Here is a 23,112-nt window from a genome sequence, read left to right as displayed (position 1 = left end):
TCTTTCGGATTAATACTATTATTATGTAATTTGTCAAAACATTCGTATTAGTGTAAGACAATTTGTTTTTGTTGACTAATTTTTACCTCAATAAAATATATTAAGAAAAAAAAAAACAATAAGTTAATAGTATAACTATAGCTCCAGCTCTTATAAATTTAAAAGCACTTATATATTCAGCGATTCTTAACAATAATAGGTATTCAATTTACACAGAATTCCAAAATAAGTCACCAACAGAGCCCAGCAGGCATTGGTGCATATTTTATAAAAGTTATTTCTACAACTTTGCTAATTTATTTACAAGCATTTCCCCTACGCACGCGTATTCAAATCCAAAATTACATATAAATATTTCAACTTTTGTTAAATTGCTTTTCTAACTGTCGTTGTAAGACAACATAAGCCACTTTTTTATGTGTGTTTTTTTTCAGTTTCTATTACGTTCCTTTATCAACCTCAATGTGGGTTGTTCAACCCTGTGTGAGAGCACAAAATACTGGCAGTACTCTCACAGTACAATAAGACCCACTGCAACAATGTGATCCGATTAGAGGCATGTACAGTAAGACACAAGTCACATAAGGCGGCTAGGGAGTGGGAACCACTCAAATAGACTGTATTCGAGTTGACACAAAACCAATATTGTTACCATTGCCTTATAACTGTCAACATCGGCTGTAGCAACAGCAGCAGCACTAGTAGCAACAACAGCTGCATCAGCAACAGCAAATAGCAACGAGCGTGGTTGCAAAAACAACCAAAGAACATTTGACAATTTTGTACTTTTCTGTGGCGGGCGAAATGACAGCCAAATACACAAATATTCGGTTAGAGAATTCCCCAACTGACAGAGTGGTAGGTGGAGGAATACGAGTAATACGGGGTAGATGGCTAGACAGGCGAGCGGACAGTTCGACGTGCCATTAACTACACACGTATGACAATTGTATGAAGCCCTGTGTGGCATGTATGGAAATATGCGATATGTAACTACAATATGAAAAGTATATATTTATATGGTACGAAGTTATATTTCGAAATAATGCCTACATACCTACATACGTCTATGGGAGAGAGTACTCATGTCGGTAAGCCTTCAACTGTGCAAGTCTCTCACACTCGCTAATAATCCTACAAATACTCACATAGTAGGCTTATTGACGTTAATGGAACACAGTACGTTGCTGTTGACACCAACATGCAGCTCATGCAAAATCTTCCTAGTGCTTTCTTACACCCGTTAAAATGTATGCATAAATACAATATACAAATGTATATATGTAGAGCCATACAGCCATACGCAAACTCGCTCAAAACTGCTTTAAAGTGCACTTATGTGCAACATAATGCATTCAAACCTGCCGCTGCAACAGTTGAAGTTAAATAGTCATAGCTTAGAATACTGTTTCACATTTGCTTTCTTTGGTATACTTAAGCACAGGATCTTTCAAGTTTGAGATACGTTTTTAGTAGTGTCTTATTTAACACTCGTTGACAAGTCGTTTGACATATGCTCAGTAGAAAAGCTACAATTTACTAAAATAAGTTCGATTTGGTTCGAGCACCGCATAAAAATAATTAAAACCCACTACGAAAATTTGCGAAATCTGTAAAAATTACAGTTTACAATGATCCATGTCCTTTCGGTAGCTATAATTGTCTGATGCAACCCGAAATAAAAAAGTCAATCGACAGACGACCTCGGACGGACTCACCTACAACCTCAAACAAACGTCAATATTGATAAACATGAAACGACGGTGCACCTGGAGACTCATGGCAGTCATAACTGGCTTTTGGTGTGTCCGAGAACAAGTAACCAAAATGGAGATCCCTCACCACATAAACTCTCACAGTTGTAAACAACCGAAGAAAAAGGAAACGATTTTTCGAATTATTCGAAATAAAAAATAATTAATAAAAAAAAAATATTAAAAATAATTATTTCGAATTTATCGAATTAGAGAATGTCAACTGTCAGGTATAGATGTCAACAACCTAAGAAGGTTCTTTAACCACACAGAATGGATCTAGTCATGCAGTAAATAAACAATAAACAGGTTGGTATCGAGGATGTAGAAACAAAATGATGCGGTAGCGCTTGTTGGATTCTAGATGAATCACCACTTTAACCAACCAATCAACCTATAGTAAGTGGAATTGAATACATCGCTTGTGGTTGGATATTTTTCCTCGAAAATGAATTTATAAATGTACATAGGTTATGCGAAATGTCATTAAATTTAGATTTACCAAAGAAAACGCTATCAGGACTCTCTACCTGGAAAATATCATTTGTCATTCATAAATTGTATGTGTGATAGATTTTCAACTGTACGTTCCCATGTCAATAAAAATGTAACGAATTCCCGTTTAAAATATAAGTTTAATTTGAATTTAAAGTAGAAACACAATCTTGAAATAGCCTGTTTTGATATATATAGATATATAAATGCCATTTGCAATTCTTTAATGCAATAGTTTGTTAAGTTATTCATATGGCTCTATGGGAATTGAAGTACCCGAAAGCCGATTATAACTAATTATTAGGGTTTCGAAGAGAGAGATGGGACAAGGCAGCAGGAGTATTGCAGAGAATGTTTGAATAAAGAAATACGTCAGTAAATACCAATAAGTAAATATCATAGCATAGGCCATGAAATGGAACGTGCCAGCCGACAGAGGAAGGTCTCACGGGAAAATATGTTAAATAGGCGCGAAGAATATTAAGAGAAGTTAACTGATAAAAACCGCACAAGCTGAGAAAACTGGCGCATTAATTTCATTCTGAATAGACATTTTTGTGTAGTGGAGTGAAATATTATTAAATTGACTTATTTAAAACCAATAGAATATTAACTTATAATTTTTGTGCTTGGAGTATTTTGAAAAATGGAAAGCAAATAATTAAACCCTACACAAATAAGAGAAGTTCTATGAAAAAAAAAGAATCGAAAGCCAATGCATCACTAAAATGAATACCTTATAATATTGAATGAAATCCTATTGCTTGTTTTTATGTATATTTGTTACTAAAAAAAATGCAATACAAATCTTTCTCAACATCTACAACAGTTGGCTTTCTTAAGTTGTTTGAAACATTAAAAATAATTCCGAATAACAAAAAATCGAACCCAAAGCACAATTTTTTTATGAACATTTTTATTAATCTAAAACAAAATTTATCCAGGAAAAGTTTCATCTGCACGTGAAGCTATAGATTTTATGTAGTAATGCTACATACTCAGTTTTTCATTTTCAGAAAAAATATAGATTATTTATAGTATCCACTGTGCATACTTTGTTTCATCGAAGGAAAGTTCAACCTTTTTTCAACAATTTCTTTTTATAGTTGGATATATCATCCTTCGTTTCAGGTCCATATAAATCTCATTGAGAGAATAAAAGTATTTAAAATGATTTTTTTTTTAATTCAGTCCTTTGAAATTTTAAAGTCCTTTGAAAAATTAAATTGAAGAGAAAATGAAAAACTGAGTGTGCAGCATTGTTACCTGGATAACGAAAAAATTGATTTTTGTCGAACTTTGCTAAAATACATAGGTGTAGCAGAACTAATGGCTGAGAGAACCTCCTGAGAAAACCCCTTTCCAATTGTATAAGAATACACTTCAGCTAATCGAATTGTTTTCTAACCTGCCAAAATAAAACAGCGATATTATTTCTCTCTGGTTTGCTGTTACGCAACTTGATGTAACGGGTGATTTTTTGGCTATTATTTTTTTAAACAGTTGGTTTAAACAACTGACTCTCGTTTCATGTTTTGTTTCACTGTCAAACATCTTTAGTTTGGTCTATAATTTAACCATGAATCGTCTTACAAACGAACAACTCCTGCAAATCATTGAATTTTCTTATAAAAATGCGTGTTCTTTAACGAAAGTTTATCGCGCGCTTCTTCCATTTTATGGTCAGTTTAATCGACCCACTGAAGCGGCTATTCGAGCTATTGTGACTACATTTAGAACCAAATTTACATTATTGGACATCAAACCACAAACACGCTTACGTAGAGTGCGAACTGAAGAAAATATAGCAGCTGTATCGGCCAGTGTTAATGATTACCATCAATTCATCAATTTTCGATTCGTCGCCGTTCGCAGCAATTGGACCTCAGTTACTCAACAACGTGGAAAATTTTCAGAATTTTTGGTGAATGGGCTCTTGGAAAATTGGCCGAAGATCCACTTTTTTATCGAAAAATTGCGTTCAGCGACGAAGCTCATTTTTAGATCAATGTACGTAAATAAGCAGAATTGTCGAATGGATGTTGGAGTAAAGTTCAGCCAGAAGAATTGCAAGAGCTACCAGTGTATCCAGAAAAGGTCACAGTTTGGTGCGGTTTATGGGCTGGAGGTATCAAAGATGCTGCGAATCGTAACGTAACTGTGAATGGTGAGCGCTACCGTGAAATGATATCCAACTTTTTTTTGCCCAAAATGCAAGAGCTTGACTTATATGACATGTGGTTTCAGCAAGACGGTGCCACATGCCACACAGCACACGTAACAATGGACTTGTTCAGAGGTGAGTTCGGTGAACATTTTATTTCACGTTCGGGACCTGTCAATTGGCCACCCAGATCGTGCGATATAACGCCTTTAGATTATTTTTTGTGGGGTATGTTAAAGCTCATGTCTATTCAGACAAGCCTGCATCAATTAACGCATTGGAAGACAACATTAAAGCATTTATATGTGAGATACCGGCCGAAACATTGGAAAGAGTATGCCAAAATTGGACTAAGCGGATGGACCATTTGAAGCGCAGTCGCTTCAAACATTAAATTATATGGACTGTACTATCGATTTAAATCAACATGTCGTGCATTTTTCTGAATTTTACGTGTGTTTTTTTGAAAAACTTTCCTAAAGCCCTTAGAAAATAACCCTTTATAACTTTTCAGAAAAATTCATAGATTCGGGGAAAAAAATAATTTCTGTACCAAAAAATTTAGTTTCCTTCGCATAAAAAAAGTACATATTTTTTGTTTTTTTGATGTTTCGCTTAAAAAGTTTTCGTCCATTAAGTACTTAACCTGAATTCCAAAAGAAGAGGAATGAACATACCAAAGACTATGAGCAGATGTATTCAAATGCAAGTCGCTACTAAAATCTGGCTTGTGTGAAATTTACGTTTTGGTTCGTGCGCTTCAAATGCAAAAAAGGTGTATAACTTACCTTAGTTTAATGATTTAAATTAGGCGCCACATAGCCATATGCCGATTGGAAGAGCTGCAAAAAGAAGAGGAAGAAATTAGAATAATGAGAAATTTAATTACAAACAACTTCCATCAAAATGTTAGATATTATAATAAATTTAACTATGTAAAGCATTTTAGAAATCTGTAGAAGAAAGTGAAATATTATATTATATAACGAGTTTGCCGAGTTATTTAGAGAAACAACCCTTAAGCACAAGGTCGGTGTTTCAGGAGATATTGGGGGGTGTTTGGCCGAGCTCTTCCTCTTATTTGAGGACTGCGCCTTGATGTTGTTACACAAATGGAGGGACCTACAGCTTTAAGCCAATTACTAATGGACTACCAGAGGCCACCGATTGGTGAGATTGATGAGGTCATATCTTACCTGCGGAAATTGCTAATCACAAACTGGAAAGAGTATTTGATCGGTCAGAGTGGAGAACCGTAGTTGCAGAGGCACTGTAAGGCCGACGATGTTGATGATGAATTTACCATATGAAACAAATGCGCTAAGAGTGTTAAGTTTTGGTTAATACTCTAAATTCGATATTGCCTTAAGAACAAGAATTCGCTTTAGTATTAGGTGGGAAAAATAGCGGAGAGTTTCAAAATAGTAAGCTTTTTAGTAAAATTAAAAGCTAGGACAAGTTAGCGTAATGAAAATTAATGGCCCTTTTGTAAATAACGAAGCACTACAATTACGTCAGCACAGCAGCCAACAACTGATTTTGTTAAATTCACTGACAGAAAAGTACCAGAACGCAAAATGTCCAACTTTCTGTATTCCGTAATTTCTGCTTATTTGTATTTTGTTCAAAAATGTGATGGGTATATGATTTTCATCCGATATAAAACTGTATCAGTTTCAATAGTTGCAGTTTTAGTCAAGACCCACTGACTTAAAGATCTATATGAGTAAAATGTTAGTAAATACATTATTAAACTTGCCAGTTTTTCATAACTAAATATATTTAATATTCGAAAATTCAATTTAATATTTAATAGTTTCAACACAATTTTTATGCACTATTTTGTGTGATCCTACTACTTGAGCCCTATTACATGAATTCCCTACACTTCATGCTGAGGTTAACACGAAATTCGTTTATTCACTTGTAATTTCTACGCAATGCAGTTTACGTTGGCTAACGATTTATGTTTTTCCTTACCACCTCACATAAATAAATAAATAAATAAATACATACATACATACATAAATACGTATTTACAAACCAAAATAAACAAACCGACTAGCTTTAGTTTATTGATTTCGATTTTTATTGAATAAAGGAATGGTAAGCAAACGCAAAAGAAAGTACACAGTAGAAATGTAAAAAAAATATTCACTGACTATTTTACCACAAAATGGGTACCATAAATTCATAAATAAGGCAGAACGGTGAAACATTCATCCACAAACGTGTTGGGGTAGTGGTGGCATAGAAAAGGTAAGCTTCGGATGACACGAGGTAGCAAAACAAATATAAAAAGAGAATAAGCAAAACTGTCGACAACAAAAATTCCGACAACAACAATGCTAGCCAGCCGGTCAAAGAAAGCATCAGGGTATGAGGGAGTTCCACTTGCTTTTAAGGCCTAACATCGGCAACATTGTTTCGACGCGTTGCATGACTCATTTTATGCCGTCTACATATATACATACATATGTATATGAGTATGTATGCAGTGTGTATGAGGGGGTGGTAAAACAAAGGCCGCACAGCACAAGGATGGATATAGACGCACAAAATGTAGTTGCACAAAAAAGGGATGCATAAGTTAGCAAGGACATTGAAGTAGACGCAAAGGATATGGATAAACGAACGAACTGAAATAAACATAACAACAAGTAAATGGAAAAAGTGTAAGTTTGGCTGGAAAAAGTGCTCAAATTGTTACAAAGTTTACGAAGAAATGTGATGAGGGTTGCTTATCCCAATACAGGCGAGCTACCATTCTGACTTGTGGAGTGGGTGTTGGCTATAAGTACGCAATAGCATAGCCCGGTGGTGAAGATGGGATTGTTACTAAAGTGTGCGAGCGCCGGAAGAGGTGCATTCGCCTGCCAGCTGCGTTCAATTTGTAATATTAAAACGATTTTAGGTAAATTAAAAAAACAAAAGAGAGAAAGCAAAGCCTTGAAAACAGTACTACAAAAACTCAATAAGCGCATTGAAGTGTTGTAGGAAAATAAGAAAAGGAGTGAAACGTTGCTTTGTAAATAGTAGCACATGCCCACTCAGTCACTTTAAATAATGTCTAAAATTGATTGATTGTATTTAAGTGATGAATTAAACTGTACCTTATAATTGTGGAGGTAGAATAATTGATTATATACTTGGAAAAGGGATTAGAAAAATAAAAACAATGCAAATTCTTAATCTTATATACTTACCTCGTGGGCCGCCGTAGCCGAATGGGTTGATGCGTGACTACCATTCGGAATTCACAGAGAGAGCGTTGGTTCGAATCTCGGTGAAACACCAAAATTAAGAAAAAAATAATAATTTTTCTAATAGCGGTCGCTCCCGGCAGGCAATGGCAAACCTCCGAGTGTATTTCTGCCATGAAAAAGCTCCTCATAAAAATATCTGCCGTTCGGAGTCGGCTTGAAACTGTGGGAAACAACATCAAGGCGCACGCCACAAATAGGAGGAGGAGCTCGGCCAAACACCCAAAAAGGGTGTACGCGCCAATTATATATATATATTTAGTATACTTAACTTACATAATGCAAATAATAATAAAAGGTATTAATAAAAATAATATAAAATTGTAATGACAAATAAACACGCTTTGTTGTTGTGCCAGCATTATAATTTACAAATATCTGATGCCAGAGTATTTGCGCTTAATTCCGAGCTGCCCTAATGTCTACAAATTGTACAAGCCTTTAGTGGGTATATTTCAGTACTGAAAGAGATGTGGAAAAGTCGTCTAGTTGAATAGCATATCTTGAATTCTGGCTTAAGTACGTGGAGAGGGCTGATTATAAAGGAAATCAGTGAGGATATTTGCTACCGAACGATGAAAGAATAACTGGTAACAACGGTAGGTAAAACAATACGCTGTTTAATGCAGGCGTATTAGGTATTATTTTCAGAAAAAAAGAACCTATACAAATTTAATTTTTTGATAGGATTTGATTTTTAATGGTTTTGATTTTTAATGAAACAAATTTTTTGGATAAATTTTAATTTTTAAAGAAAGAAAAATTTTGTTGATTTAAAAATAAATGTGTTTTTGATTTTTAAAGAAAAAAATTTTGTTGATTTCAAAATAAATGTGTTTTTGAATGTAAATTTGTGTTTTTCTTTTGTTCACTTGTATAACCATTTATTTTAGTGCTAGTAGATTTTTTCTAACTACTTTTGAATACCTTGGCTTTCACGGTCAAATCTCCTCTTCTTTCGGCGCTTTCTATCCTGTGGATAAATCTTTTGGGCTGATATGGCGACGTCTTTAGCCCACATTTTGCCATTCAAATAAACTACTAGTAAAAGCCTAGTGAAGTTAACCTTTAACTGCAGAGAAAAGGTAACACCGCCCACAGTGGTCTCATGCCGAGGAAAACTATAATTCTGTGTGTGTGTGTATTTTGATAATTTAGTTTGCTACCTTACTATAAAAATGAATTATTTCAGCATTAAATCTTTTTATTAAGACTATAGCCCTTTTTGTTAATATTTGTTTACGAACCCAGAGTAATAGCTGCTAGGGCTTGCGATTTTTTCATAGCCCTTGTATTTTTTATACTATTTTATATTTACTAGGAAATGCTGTCTATGTGTTCCCGCAAATGTAAGACTCTGTGCGACCCCATGTCTAGGCAAGTGGTACGAAAAAAATTCCCGTACTAAAAGGTTAATAAATTGATTGCACGCCTAGCTATGTGACATCGGTGTTGCACATTGTGGCCATAAATAGTAAACATGAAAGTAATGTTTCGGAGAAGTTTTTTCTGCAAATTGATTTTGACTATTTTTAACGTAAGAGTCTAGTAATTTTTTGGTAATCAGCACAAAGTTTATATTTAACAACACCCCACAAAAAGATTTAACAGTGTCAAATCGCATACACGCGACGGCCATTTGATATCGCCCTTGGACGATTAACACAGTTTCTGAGGCCAATTACCGAATTTAATAAAAAAATTATTTATTATTTGATGCGTTGTATAAAATGAAGTGCTATCCTGCTGAAATCAAATGTAAAGAAACAATGTAAGCTCACTCAAAAAGTTGATAATCGTGGAACTGTATCGCTCAACACTGTGCGCAATGGTCCAATTACGTCCTTCATTAAAATCCATCCCATGTGGTCATTCCCTGCGTATGGATTGGCTTCTCGACAATCAGTTGTGGGAGACTTGTTTGTTATTTTAATCGCCGAGAAGAGGATGCCCTTCATAAGAAATAATGCGCATATAAGTATTTCGTAATCGACATAATATATAATGGTAGTTTCTGTATAACCTAGACTGAGAAGTGATGCCAAAGCTGCCGACTATTTACCTCAATTTCTAAGACAGGTAGATTTTAAAAATGAATAATGCATGGCTTGTGCGCTAAATTTTTATTCATATCGATGATGAGTAGTATTTCGGAACTCGCAAACACAGCAACCGCGTTATGGCGACAGAGGCCGTGGCTGTAGCCACTGAACATTTTTTCTAATATGATACTTTGTTGTTATTGTAGCAGCTTACTAAACCCTGCAGTGCAATGTAGCTAGTGGTAGTCTTCGTCTAGCTCATCTAACGGTAGGCAGAGGAAACTTGCTGTTTCGACAGGTTGCGTCCAGATGGAGAGGGGTTAGGGGAAAATGTGGTTAGTATCATGCGGGGTGCTTTCTTATGCTGGACATATGTTGGGCATGTCGGGGTTATTTCTTAATAGGTACGAGTTTGCCTGCTACTGTATTCAGAACGGAATTGTGCCAAGGTTACGCGGGTCTCTCGGGGAGCTGAGCTCTTCATCTGCTGTGGGTGGCTGCCGATTACGGCATTCGGGGGTAGGATTTGTAAGAAGGTGGTAAGTGTCTCCTGATGAATATCGTTAAGTGTATTATTATTAGAAGGCCATTACGCACTGCGACCAGAGCTGATCTATTGTGAAAGTCCTATTTTGTAACCCTAGAGTTTTAGGCTTTTTAGAAATTTTAGCACAGTTTTGGGTTTGTTGTTCCAAAGATTGCATGGAGATACTACGATATCACCAAGGTGGTGAAGTCTTTGTCTGCCCAACGCAGGACATTCACAAAGCACATGTTCTGAGCTTTCTATGTCCATTTCGCAAAAGCGGCAGACATTGGTCTTGGATAGACCAATATTATTTAGATGGTACCTCAGGCTGCAGTGACCTGTAAGATATCCTGGTAAAAGACGCAGATCTACTCTGTTTAGTAAGAGAAGTTTGTCAGATATTCCTTTGTTGGGACTTAGGAATAGTTTGGCTTGACGCTGACCGGCACAGTTTAGCCAGTGTGCGGCAAATTCTCTTTCTTCCCATTTCCTAAGGAATTCATTAATGTGGCCTTTTGTGAGTCTACAGAAAGGCTCAGGATCAGTAAGTTGCATATTTGCTCCTTGTTTTGCAAGGTCATCAGCCATTTCATTTCCCTCATGTCCTTCATGTCCCGGAATCCAGCCTAGTGTTACTATGTTGAGGTTTCCTAACGTGTTGAGAAGGGTTAGGCAATCATTTACAAATTTAGAGGTGATAATTGTTGATAGAAGGGCTTTTAGAGCCGGTTGGCTATCTTAAAGTATGTAGATGTGAGTACCTCTCATTTTCCTTCTAAGGCATTCTTTCACACATATTTCAATGGCATGTATTTCTGCCTGGAATATTGCAGGGTAGAGTCCCATAGGAATCGATTTTTTGAATTTAGGCCCATTGATTCCTGCCCCTGTTTTACCATTTTCCAATTTGGACCCATCAGTAAACCATAGGTGGGAGCTAGGTTTGAAAGTGATAGAGTTAGTTCTCCAGTCTGTTCGTTCATTGATTATAATTTGGAAGTTCCTGAAGAGTATTGGTTTGGGTGATAGTATATCATCCCTATGAAGAATGGGACTATGTGGGAAGTCTTTTAAGATCTTTAAATGCCCTTTCATATCCCCACTTTTAAGTTCAGAGATACCTTTTAATCTTAAGGCACTCGAGCGAGCTTCCCTTTCAAGCGGTGGTATGTTTAGGAGCACATCCAATGCATCCGTGGGACATGTTTTCATAGCCCCTGTAATACCAACACATACCAGGCGATGCAGTTTGCTTAATTCGTTTGCTGCCTTTCTTTGCTTGACCTTGGGTCACCATGCTAAGGATGCATAAGTGACTATGGGTTTCACAACTGTGGTGAATGTCCAGAAGGTCATTCTAGGGTTTAGTCCCCATGTCTTACCAAAAAGCCTTGTACAGGCAAAGAATGCCCTTGTGGCTTTTGAAGTAACTCTCTCAATATGGGAATTCCACGTAAGCGCTTTGTCAAGACTGACGCCAAGATAGTTCGCTTCTGTCGAGAGTTCAAGTGTTGTTCCATTAAGGGTCTGACATTTGAGATTTATGTTCCTTCTCCTAGTAAACGGTACAAGTGTTGTTTTGGATGGGTTAATGGAGAGACCTTTTTTCGTGCACCATTTGTTTATTATTGCAAAGGCTTGTTGCATGCGATCCGAAATGGTTTCCTCATGCCAGCCTAATACATAAACTACTAGGTCATCAGCGTAGCCCTGAGTGTGAAATCCTAGGTTATTCAGTTTGTGGAGAAGTTCATCTATGACTGGAGTCCACAAAAGAGGAGAAAGTACGCCACCTTGAGGGCAACCTCTTGTGGCTTTAATAGATTTGATTGTTCCTCCTAGTTCGATGCTGATCGTCCTAGATTTCAGCATGAATATTATCCATCTAGTGATGGGTTCAGGTACCTCCTTTAGATATAGGGCATTATAGATTGCCTCATAGGAAGTGTTATCAAAAGCTCCTGATATGTCAATAAATGCACATTGAGCTATCTGTTTGGACTCAATAGCCTTTTCAATAACTGTTACCAGGCTGTGTATTGCAGTCTCAGTGGATTTTCCCTGTTGATAGGCAAATTGAAGTCGATGCAGTGGGAATTTAGCTAGTAAGCGTAAGACTAAACACTGTCCGGTCGAGTAGTTGTCGGTTAGTTTTGTCCTGGATCTCATCGCACGCTTGGTGGATGCTCATTTTATTTAAACTCTGTCTATGTGAAAATCTCCCTCGCGGGTAGCTTCATAATCAGGAAATAATAGGTGGTCTATGGATAAGTTCGTGCGGTTTTACAACAGATGGCGTAACTTGATTATTATTCCATCGATCCACATTTCCAAACATTCATTGGAGAGCTACTGTCGTAAGGCACAAACGTCAGTATAAGTTTTTTATTTGAAGCGTAAACAACAATATTTTTACCACACTTGAAAATGTCGAATTTCGTGCCAAATAATGTGTTTTTGCGGGGAATTCTTTAATATGAAGAAAAAAGCAGCCGAAAGTCATCGTATCTTGGTGGAAGTTTATGGTGAGCATGCTCTAGCTGAGCGAACGTGCCAGAAGTGGTTTGCACGCTTTAAAAGTGGTGATTTTGGCCGCGCCGCCAAAGTTCATGGATACCGAATTGGAGGAATTGCTCGATCAAGATCCGGCTCAAACGCAAGAAGAGGTTGCAAAAACTTTGGGAGTTGATCAATCAACCATTTCCAAACGTTTAAAAGCCATGGGAATGATCCGAAATTCAAATTTCGAAAAAAAACCGCACGAACTTATTCATAGACCTATTAAGTTTGCAAAAATATCCACCGATTCTTTTTTATGCTAAATAAACAACTCATGCCAAACAGATAACATACAGTATTTTATTCGAAGATAATGAGTCTTTATGTTAAAATAAAATTTTAGCCTGACGCTGTTACAGCAAATGTAAATGGTTCAATTAGCACTTTTTGCATTTCAGCAGCATTTTTTTTACAAAAATTTCAACTGACCATTATTTGGCACCATAATCGAGTATCTTCAAGAAAAGAAGAGAAATATTTTAAAATAGTTCGCTCCACCCGCACAGGATAATACAAAAATTTGGTATTTTACCAACACATCGACACGTATACGTGTGAATGCATACATAGCCACGCATATATGTATGTATGTACGTTCTGATATTCATGTACTACATAAATAATATACGAGTAAGTATGCATGCATTTTCCGGGCGAAGTGTCTGCCAGCAACTTCACACCCTTCGCGACGAAAACATGACAACCAACCACTTGCTTATGAAAATGTTCTACAATATCCTTTTTATGTTATTACTATAGTATGTAGATGCATGAGTGTGGTGGTGGCGACGACATGGAGGACGACTTTCTTGTCTTACTTGTCGCCAGTTTTGTCAAAAGATGTCTGGGCGGCAAGGCGACACCGAGCTTATGATGCAAACGTTGCAGAATGGACCAAACAGACGTTTGTGGTGGTGTTGCTGGCTACATGACAGAATTGCACACGCCGATGACGAAGGCAAACTCAAAGCCACCCCTCGTACTGCACTTAAGCAACCCTTCAAGTCTGCTGTATACTAACTGCTTTTACCGAAGGAGTTGGGAACGCCACTGCGGAAGATGCTTTTTGGCTAAACGTCTTTAGGCACTCGGTGGGCAATACAAATGTACAAGACGGAGTGAAGTGTCAACAGCAAGCTACCACCTCCACTTCAGCTACTGCAGCAAAATCAACAATAAAACCAAGACCAATACCAACGCCAGTCAGAATATTATATCAGGTCTGAAAAGGAGTAGAGAACATACATACACACAATTCCACTAGCAAATTTTGCGCTTATGCGCGAGTGGGTATCTAAATAATTTTCGCAAAAAGACGAAAACTATAAAGATGTGGCGCTTCCCTTATGAAAATACAGTCATGGCTTATGCAAGTAAACGAGGACAAACAAAATTGCTCAATGCAATGAATAGGAAATTTTGGCGGAAATAAAATTTCGATAAAACATTTTGAAGCTGCAAAAGCTTGGAATTTTTAGGGTGGAGCGCCACCGGACGTGTTATGTTCCGTTCAACTACATAAAACGGAGTTTCGCATGACAGATATGTGTATAGGTCTTAGGAGCTCAACAAACAGGAGAAAAGGTGAAATTGGGAAGTACGACAAACGTTGTTATTGCTGTTGCTTATTCTAATTTACTTTTGCAAATTCGTGAACCATTTTGATGAAACTGCTTATATAAAGCTCTTAGCAGCTAAGTTTAAGATTTTACCGCGACTTTACTAGCCATACACATTTTAGCATTTCGATGGCAAGTTGACTAATGGAATTGATGCTGAAAAATATAAAAAAAGGTATGAAGGCAGGAACTGCGTGCTCCACTTACTGATGCATCCGATGTTAAAAATGCTTGTATCATAATGCTGAAGAATAGATACTATACGATAATGCGCCTGGAGCGTGAAAAATGAGAGCAGGAGCTTGAACCGAGCCGTGCATTAACATCGACGACAAGATCGACTATGCATCACTACAAGCACTTGACGTATACTTGGTGATATAAGTAGGGGATAGGCAGTATATATTTTATTCCAAGTTCGCCATGGGAGACCGTCATTCGTTTGAGCTGCGCCTTGCAAGAAAAACATTTCACTGCGAGGACAGGCTCGGTAAAATAATTCTGAAAAGGAGCCATGCTGGATCATAATTAAATTTATCTCAACTGGAGCTCTTAACCCACCCATTTTACTCTTCAGACTCTTCCTACGGATTACTAATTCAATTTCTATGTAAATCCAAATAATTTGTAGGTCAATTCTTGGATAGCGACTTCCCATATGTAGTCCTTTCCGCTCACCACCCAACAATTTTTAAATATTAACTTTGAGTAGATATTCACTAAAACTGCATATTCGCACAACAAAAACATTAAAAGGAACACGGAGTGCTGGTGGGTTAAGCCTTTTAAGGATGCGGCCAGTGTAAAGTTATGATGATGCGCGCAGTAAAAATGGTGAATAATATGTCAGCATAAGCTTTGAACTTAATAATAATAAGAACAGTGTTGTTATTGTTGTTATTGAAGAGAATTTCCAAGTTGCTGCCATCAGATGACATTTCACAAAACCAGCGCTAACGCAACTGCTGATATGAGGTCAACCGCAGTGACGACTACAGTATTACATATCGATCCAACACATGCGTACATACACACATACGCGCAAGCCGAATAGCTTTGCAAGTGTTTGCGCAATAAAGTCGTACTCGTATTCTGGTGGATTATAAAATGTGACAAGTGTAGCGCCGCAGCGTATGACAGGCAATGCGAGGAGGCTGATTGTTTGTTTGAGTATGTATTTGTTTGTGTGTGTGTGTGTGTAGTGGGGCTTGTGTATACGCAGTCATAAACATTTTCCGCATTAACTTTAGTGAGCGTAAACAAAGCAATCAAAAGTGGAAATGAGAAGATCGCAACTGATTATCGCAGTTGATTGCAGGCGAAGGACGAAATAACCTAAAAGAACAGTGGGCAGGGATGTGTACTTTTAAGTGCTTATTGCTCGATCATAAAAATATCAATGTTGCGGAAGAATATTTCAATTTTAATATGAAAAGCTGCAAGAAAATCTCTAGTACAGACATTTTTAATGCTGATGGTGCTGGGGCGCATTTTTGTTTTCATTTACAGTTCAATGATGAGTTTTTTTATTGATGCGTGTGGCTTTTATTTATGAGTGTGTGCGTGTCTCATCCGTTATTGATGATATCCAATTTGCTTCAACAACTGGCGCTGCTTTGCTTGCCAGTCAATTCGTACAACATTACAACAAACAAAACTTGAAGTCATCGAATTTGACTTTTTAATGAATCGCTTAAATTCGTTGAAAGTCAAATTCATTAAAATGCACAAACAATTGAACAGTAAATAAAACTACAATAACAACAAAAACGCTGTTGTATTGACAGCCAAGGAAATGCCATTCAAAAATCGTGTTAAATACATTCTTACATACTTATGTATGTATTCGTGTACACAAAAAATATTATTCCCTTCGCCATTGAGTGGCCCAATCTATTCAATTAGAAAGATACGCACAAACTGGCTGCCCCAAAAACAAAAATAGTAATAAGCAAATGAAAGCTGAAAAATGCTGGCACTCGCCACAAGCCAAACGGGCCAAACGAAGAAAAAATCTATAAATAAAAATATTAAGTGGAAAAACACTTTCAAAACTACTATCATCAATTCGTATGTATGTATGTATTATCGTACGATTTGATATTTGCTTAGCATCATTTAAGTTCATTTAAATTTGTTGTGCCAGTTGGCCCATTTCACTGTATCCATTGCTTCGCGAAACAATTAATTGGCGTTGGCAGTTGGCCGATTTCGCTTGACTTATTTTCGGGTCTTATTGTCTTGAATTGACTGACTGTTCTTTTATTTGCCAGCTAAATTAGTATTAATTATGTCAGTGGCTTAGTAGCTTGAGCCAATTTGGTGCAGATTAACAATCGGGTGGTTTAAATGTTGTTGCTGTTTTGTTCAATAACTGACAAATGGCGATCAATTCTTGAGACACGAGTATCAAAGTATAAAACTACAAGTGCGTGTATGGGTGCATGGGTGTATGTATGCATGTTCGTGCGCAAAATTCGATGCTGGCCATCATCAGTAGCTAATATACCATTAACTAATAACTTTTTAATAGATTTCATGAGCGCACAGGCGTAAAATTTTACTATCGCACATAAAAATCAAGCAGTGGTTATAAATGCTTTAGAAGGCCCTTGACATTAAAATGAAGCATTTTGAAGTAAAACACAAAAAAGTAAAGCACAATTATCGAATTTTCAGCAATTTTCGAACTGGTATAATCAAAATGGAAATTGAAAATGTATGCAGGTAAATGATGCTTCAAATACAATGGGTTTTCCACGAAGTTTTGGCGGCTTTTCTTACTCTGTTAGGTGGCGTTTTTTGGCAACCGTGATCACAGATGGATGTATAGCTGCACAGGTCAAGACATTTTATAAAGCATTCAAAGTTGCCGAAAATTTATTTCATTGGATTCACCATTTACGATAAAACGTAGTCATAGATAGTCCCATTAATGTCATAAAAAAGTCATCTACCAGTAATAATTTCATGGCCTAAACTTTCAAGATAAATGAAAAGCGCTGAAGTGGGGTGCGTGCGGAAGAAATCATATAGCAGCATTATGACATGGATCGAATAATTCAATTTAACAAAAGAACTGCTAATACTCCGTATTACGTTTTTTGATTTTAGTTTAAGGTTCTAAATAAAACACCTTTATTGAAATGCTCTATAAAAAGAAGAATATTCATTCAACATTTGTCAATTAAAAATTCCGTTTGTCTAAATTTGACAGTAAAAGATATCCAACTATAAACATTTTTTTAAATTCAACTTCGTTTTCTTGCGATTTTATATAAACGTAAAAAAAACTGGTGAATTTTCCTCCATTGAAATAGAGCCTACGCAATGGATATTATTAAAATCTAGATTTTTCCTGGCGAAAAGTAAAAAAATTTAATAGATGGCTACATTTTCTTTCAATTGATACCCATTTAATATAATGGCGTGAGCAAAAGTACTTAAAACATTTTTTTTTCATTTTTCTTTGAAATTTTAAAAATTAAATTGGAGGTAAATCTACCAACTTAGTATGCAGCATTGCTATAAAATATATGATTTAACATGCATATGAAATATTTCCTAGATAACAAAAAAAATTTAATTTTTGTCACACGGTGTTATCATTTTTCGTAGGCTTTTAAAGCTATGGCTTCGCAGACTTCTCCTATCATCTGCATTGAACTCGAAACCTAGCCATCATGCCGAATGGCCATCATGCACAAACAACTGAAAGATTTTTCTATTCCACCTTCGGACTACCAATTAATGGCCAACACCCCCGATATTTACATAAGACGAGAGACGTTGAGTTGAAAAGAATTCAATAAAATGTAGTCGGCTTTCGAACTGAGTGCAGATGCGAACATACAAGGTATCTACTGACAGAACTAGGTTTTAAATTTAAAGTTTCTCCCTAACCGCTGAACGGTGTCTCTTACCGGCGCCTTCTGAACGTTGATTTTCTGCCCATAATGTGTTTGTACTGAAGGAAGGCTGGTTTGGCTAGATTGTTTCAGAAAAATGGTGCCACGCCGCACACGACCAGAGAGACCATGGCGACACTGAGTGATTTCTTCCTCAAGAAACTGATAAGCTGTTTCGGTGATATATCTCGTCCTCCCAGGTCGCCTGATCTTACCCCAATTGACTTTTTTCCGTGCGGATACATCAAAAGTGAAGTCTATGAACCAAACCCAGTGACCATATCAGCGCAAAAAGAAAATATAATTCGTGAGGTTTATAGTATTCCGACATCACTTATCTAGCGAGTGGCATGGAGTACGGGTAATGGAATTTCAAGAATGTATCCGACGTAACGGTCAATAATAAAAAAATCCTCCTCAAATGATAAAAGTGTATTTCAATAACTATTATAAGTTATTAAAATACACTTTATTTAACTATTATAAGTTATTAAAATACACTTTTATCATTTTTTTTAGCTCTTAATTTCTAATTCGGCTACCGGACGCCATGTGGTAACACAACTGGGTTACCAACCTCCTACGAACGGATTAAAATCCTCTTCTATTTTAGTCGGCTCGGTGCGCTTTCTCTTTTTAATCTGAAAGAGAGTTCATATAGAATTTTCAATGCGAAGATCCGCATTTAAGTTAATGTTTGAATCGTTTTAATCGTGGGCTAAGCTTCAAGTACGTTTTACTTTAAAGTAATTATGTAATCTATTCTGTAAGAATTTATAGACATAGACTGAAATAAAATTGTAATGGAAAGGCTGCAATTATTGTGTTGCAAAATCCATCAACCGATTTAGAATAATACCTTCGCCCTCATTAAGCCTACATACCTTGTGTTTTTTTTTGTTTCACTGTAGGAAATTTAAATTACCAGATTATAAAGATTATCAGGAGAGTTTGTCACAACATTAGGTTGCGAATTCATCTCTAAGTCCCATTTTGAAGAATTATGCCTCGTCAGTAGTTAAGATGACTTTCAAGCAGATCTGCCAATTACTCAAAATGTTCTATATTTCCTATTGTTGATATTTACTTTGAGCTTCTCTACTATTTTGTACTGTAGTATGTATCTGGATGTTGTGAGTTTTTAGCACAAGCTGAATAGCAAATCAATTTCATGAGAACTTTTTCCTGCCAGAACTGCACCAGGCATTGCCATTGCCTACGAGTGACGACTACTAATACTACTACTACGAGGGGTGCCTTTTATTTGGCAGGATTTGGCAACCCTGGTGTTGCAATCTGGCAACTGACAGCTGTATCGCAAACTTTGACATTTTTTGGCTTTTACGTACTCAGAACGTTTTGAAATACCAGCGCTATTTGTGTTGTTTACAGTAACTTAAAAGAGTCATCTCGGTCCAAAAATGGAGTTAAATCGTGAACATTTTCGTGCAATTATTTTTTACAACTTTCGACGTGGATTAACTCAGCAACATTGCATGGATAAACTTAATTCAAGTTTTGGCGATGAAGCTACATCAAGGACCAGTGTTTATCGATGGTATGGTGAATTCAATCGTGGTCGTAGTTCACTCCAAGACAAATTTCGTGAAGGTCGTCCAAAATCAGTTGTTGTTCCGAAAACCATTAATGCTGTGCGCGAACTGATATTGCAAGATCGTCATGTGACCTATCGTGAGATTGAGACAATCTTAGGTATTAGTGGGACCAGCATACATTCAATATTGCATAAACATTTGACTGTCAAAAAAATTTGTTCGCATTGGATCCCACACAATTTGTCAATCGCTCAAAAAAAGGCTCGTGTCGATTGGTCGAAGGAAATGCTCAAAAAATACGATCGCGGGGCTTCGAAACACGTCTATGACATCGTCACAGGTGATGAATCATGGATTTACGCGTATGAGCCCGAAAGTAAACAGCAGTCGACTGTATGGGTGTTTCAAGATGAGCCAAATCCAACAAAAGTTGTTTGCGCACGAAGCACTTCCAAGCAAATGGTAGCCTGTTTTTTCGGAAAAACTGGACAACGCAGAACAGTAAATTCTGAGTGGTACACAACCATTTGTTTGCCAGTTGTCTTCCAAGAAATTAGGAAAACCAATCGCCAAAGACGGATCACTCTTCACTAGGACAATGCGAGCTCTCACACATCGGCTCAAACAACTGCATTTTTGAGCACCCAAAACATCGAATTAATGGGTCATCCGCCGTATAGTCCTGACTTGGCACCGAATGACTTCTTTTTATTCCCGTACGTAAAAAACAAACTGAGAGGTCAACGATTTTCGATAGCTGAAGAAGCGGTTGCGCCATTCAGAATGCATGTTTTGGAGGTACCTCATTCAGAGTGGCAAAAGTGCTTCGACAATTGGTTCAAACGCATGCAAAAGTGTATAGATCTTCATGGAGAATATTTTGAAAAAAAAAATAAAGTGATTTTCGATGATTAAAATTTGTTTTTGTTCTCTAATCCGGACACATAAAAGGCGCCCCTCGTAACTAGGATGAACTTTTTTTATCATTTAGTGTTTAATGTCTGTTGTGGGTATCGAATATAGGTCTCACTGCTTGTCTGTCACATTTAGAAATGATTTTTGTTTTTTTTACTTTAAAGCAATTTTTTAAATTTTTATTTTAAAGGAATTAATGGTTTACAAAAATGACATGCATACCTACGTATTAAATACCGTTACATTCTCAAATTATTATTTGGGAATATGAAATTCCATAATTTAAAAAATAAAAACCAAAAAATACACGATAAGCCTTGTCAGTATACAAACATGGCAAGTTTATGACAGAAATTAAAGCAGCTCGAAACAGCCAGCATTTTAAAAGTAAAGAGAAAACAGTCAAAGGAATCATGCAATGTGTCAAATGTTGGAAGCTGCAGATTGCTGTCAATAACTACAAGTAGATGTTACCAAACAAAATGAAACAGAAAAAGTGGTAAGAAGTGAACGGCAATGTAGACGTGCAAAAATGCAAGAAACGAAGCAAATCGATGAAAATATTCAATTGAGCGGACTCCAACGAAAAAAGCCAATGCAGAATGTAATGGGCGACAAAGGCTTAAGACAGGCATTGACAGAAGTGGCGACAACAACAAACCCCCACATATAATTGCCTACGTAGTTTTTACGCTCACTCATTCGTATAAGTACTTGAACACATACATACATACATACACTAGGTTTTAAGCACAAAAAGTGGCAAAAGATAGCAGAAAACAGAGCAAATCGTTAAGTGTGTTTTGTAAATTGGTAACAGTAATTGCCAATTTGTGGCATGCAAGTTTTTGCACACAACAACTACTCGAGTGGATGGTTATGAAACATAGGAGCATGTAGCTAAAGGCGATTTGTCGGCTGTTTAATTTTGCCGATTTTTTTTACATTTTTGTTTTGGACAGCAGATGAGTAAAGTGTTGCAGACATTTAAATGGCAGTATCTGCAGCAACTTTTTGTCTCCTTTCAGATTATTTTTTCTTTTATTACGTTTCAGAATTTTCATTTGCAACTTAAATTTACAATTTTTCAAAGCGACCAGTTACTATAGCGTGCTTTTGTTTCTTTTTTTTTTTTGTGCTGAAACTCAACCTGGGTCAAGTTATTATTTGTTTGTTTTCGAATTTTCGATTCTGTGATAAATTTTGGCAGCGAGCAATCTGTAAGTATGTAATCTGTAAGTCTGTATGTTTTATGTTACTTATGCTAGCCTTTTGCTCGCACTGTTATTAATGCAGGTCAGCTATTCGAGCTGACCCGGCGCGTTTATCAGCAACATTACGAGGTAATGCCTTGCTTGCCTTTTCGAGTGTGTTAGCACGCTGCACTTGGCTCTCCTAACATCTCCTATTGCATGCCTACATACAACGGTACATACTGTGTGTAGTTTCTAAAGTGCTCATGTTGCAAGTCTTTAAGTACTTGCACTAAGCACTTTGTTGCAAGTATAAAAGGCTGTGCTAGGTACACGAAGCACACACATATAAGGGTATTTGATGAGGGCGCCGCCACTTGAAACTTTTTTAGTGTTTCAAATTTTGTTACTCACATAGTTTTTCCCTTTGAAAGTTGAAATATTTTTATGTAGAAACAGTTTTTGAATTTTCATGATTTATACACACATGACAGCATACATACATACATACATATTTGTTTTAGATATTATATTTCTAAATTTTGGTTCTTAATTTTTTTCATTTAGTGTTTTTTTATTTTACATATATTTTCGTTTTACTTACTGCCACTTAACGCTGTGCTATCCGCAAAATGGCAGCATATGGCCTAAGAGTTCGCTTTAAATTCCATCGTGTAAAATATTTACATCCAAGTATCCTTTTAATAGGTGTGTGTGACTTCGTGTGGTAGAGTTGTGCCACTTAGGCCAATAGATATTTTTTAGGTAAAAAATGTTAAGCACTCCTGTTACTTTTTTAAACACACTTCATTTTCAAGATTTAAGTGGGAATATATATAATATATTTTGTTCACTTTTAATAAAATGATTTTATGAAGTATTCAAGTACGGTGATTCACTCGCTTTTTTTAAAGGCCGTTCTTTGTTTTAGCTTTTATAAAGAGCGCACTAACATTGATCATCATCAGCAATAACTAGTTCCTTTTAATCAATTCATCGTTAATTACATACATACATATGTACATATTTATTGTTGTTGTTAAAATTTGTATTTTAACTCTCGTTTCTCATATTTTCTTCTCTCTATCTTACTTATGCACAATTCGCATTTAATA

The 23,112-nt window shown here is 36.5% G+C and overlaps 1 protein-coding gene across 1 annotated transcript in view; it reads right to left on the bottom strand.

Annotated features, from left to right (window-relative positions):
• LOC129239506 (irregular chiasm C-roughest protein) overlaps window positions 1-22,672 on the bottom strand; it is an 89,503-nt gene extending 66,831 nt beyond the window's left edge. Inside the window, exons 1-2 of the mRNA XM_054875026.1 lie at window positions 22,602-22,672; window positions 5,202-5,255 (exon numbers count right to left, since the gene is read on the bottom strand). The gene's annotated coding sequence lies outside the window, so the exon portion shown is untranslated. The remainder of the gene's footprint in view (window positions 1-5,201; window positions 5,256-22,601) is intronic.
• Between the last annotated feature and the right edge of the window lie 440 nt (window positions 22,673-23,112).

This window comes from Anastrepha obliqua, chromosome 2, assembly GCF_027943255.1.
Source record: "Anastrepha obliqua isolate idAnaObli1 chromosome 2, idAnaObli1_1.0, whole genome shotgun sequence".
Classification (NCBI taxonomy): domain Eukaryota; kingdom Metazoa; phylum Arthropoda; class Insecta; order Diptera; family Tephritidae; genus Anastrepha; species Anastrepha obliqua.
This window is presented reverse-complemented; position numbering and strand designations above follow the sequence as displayed.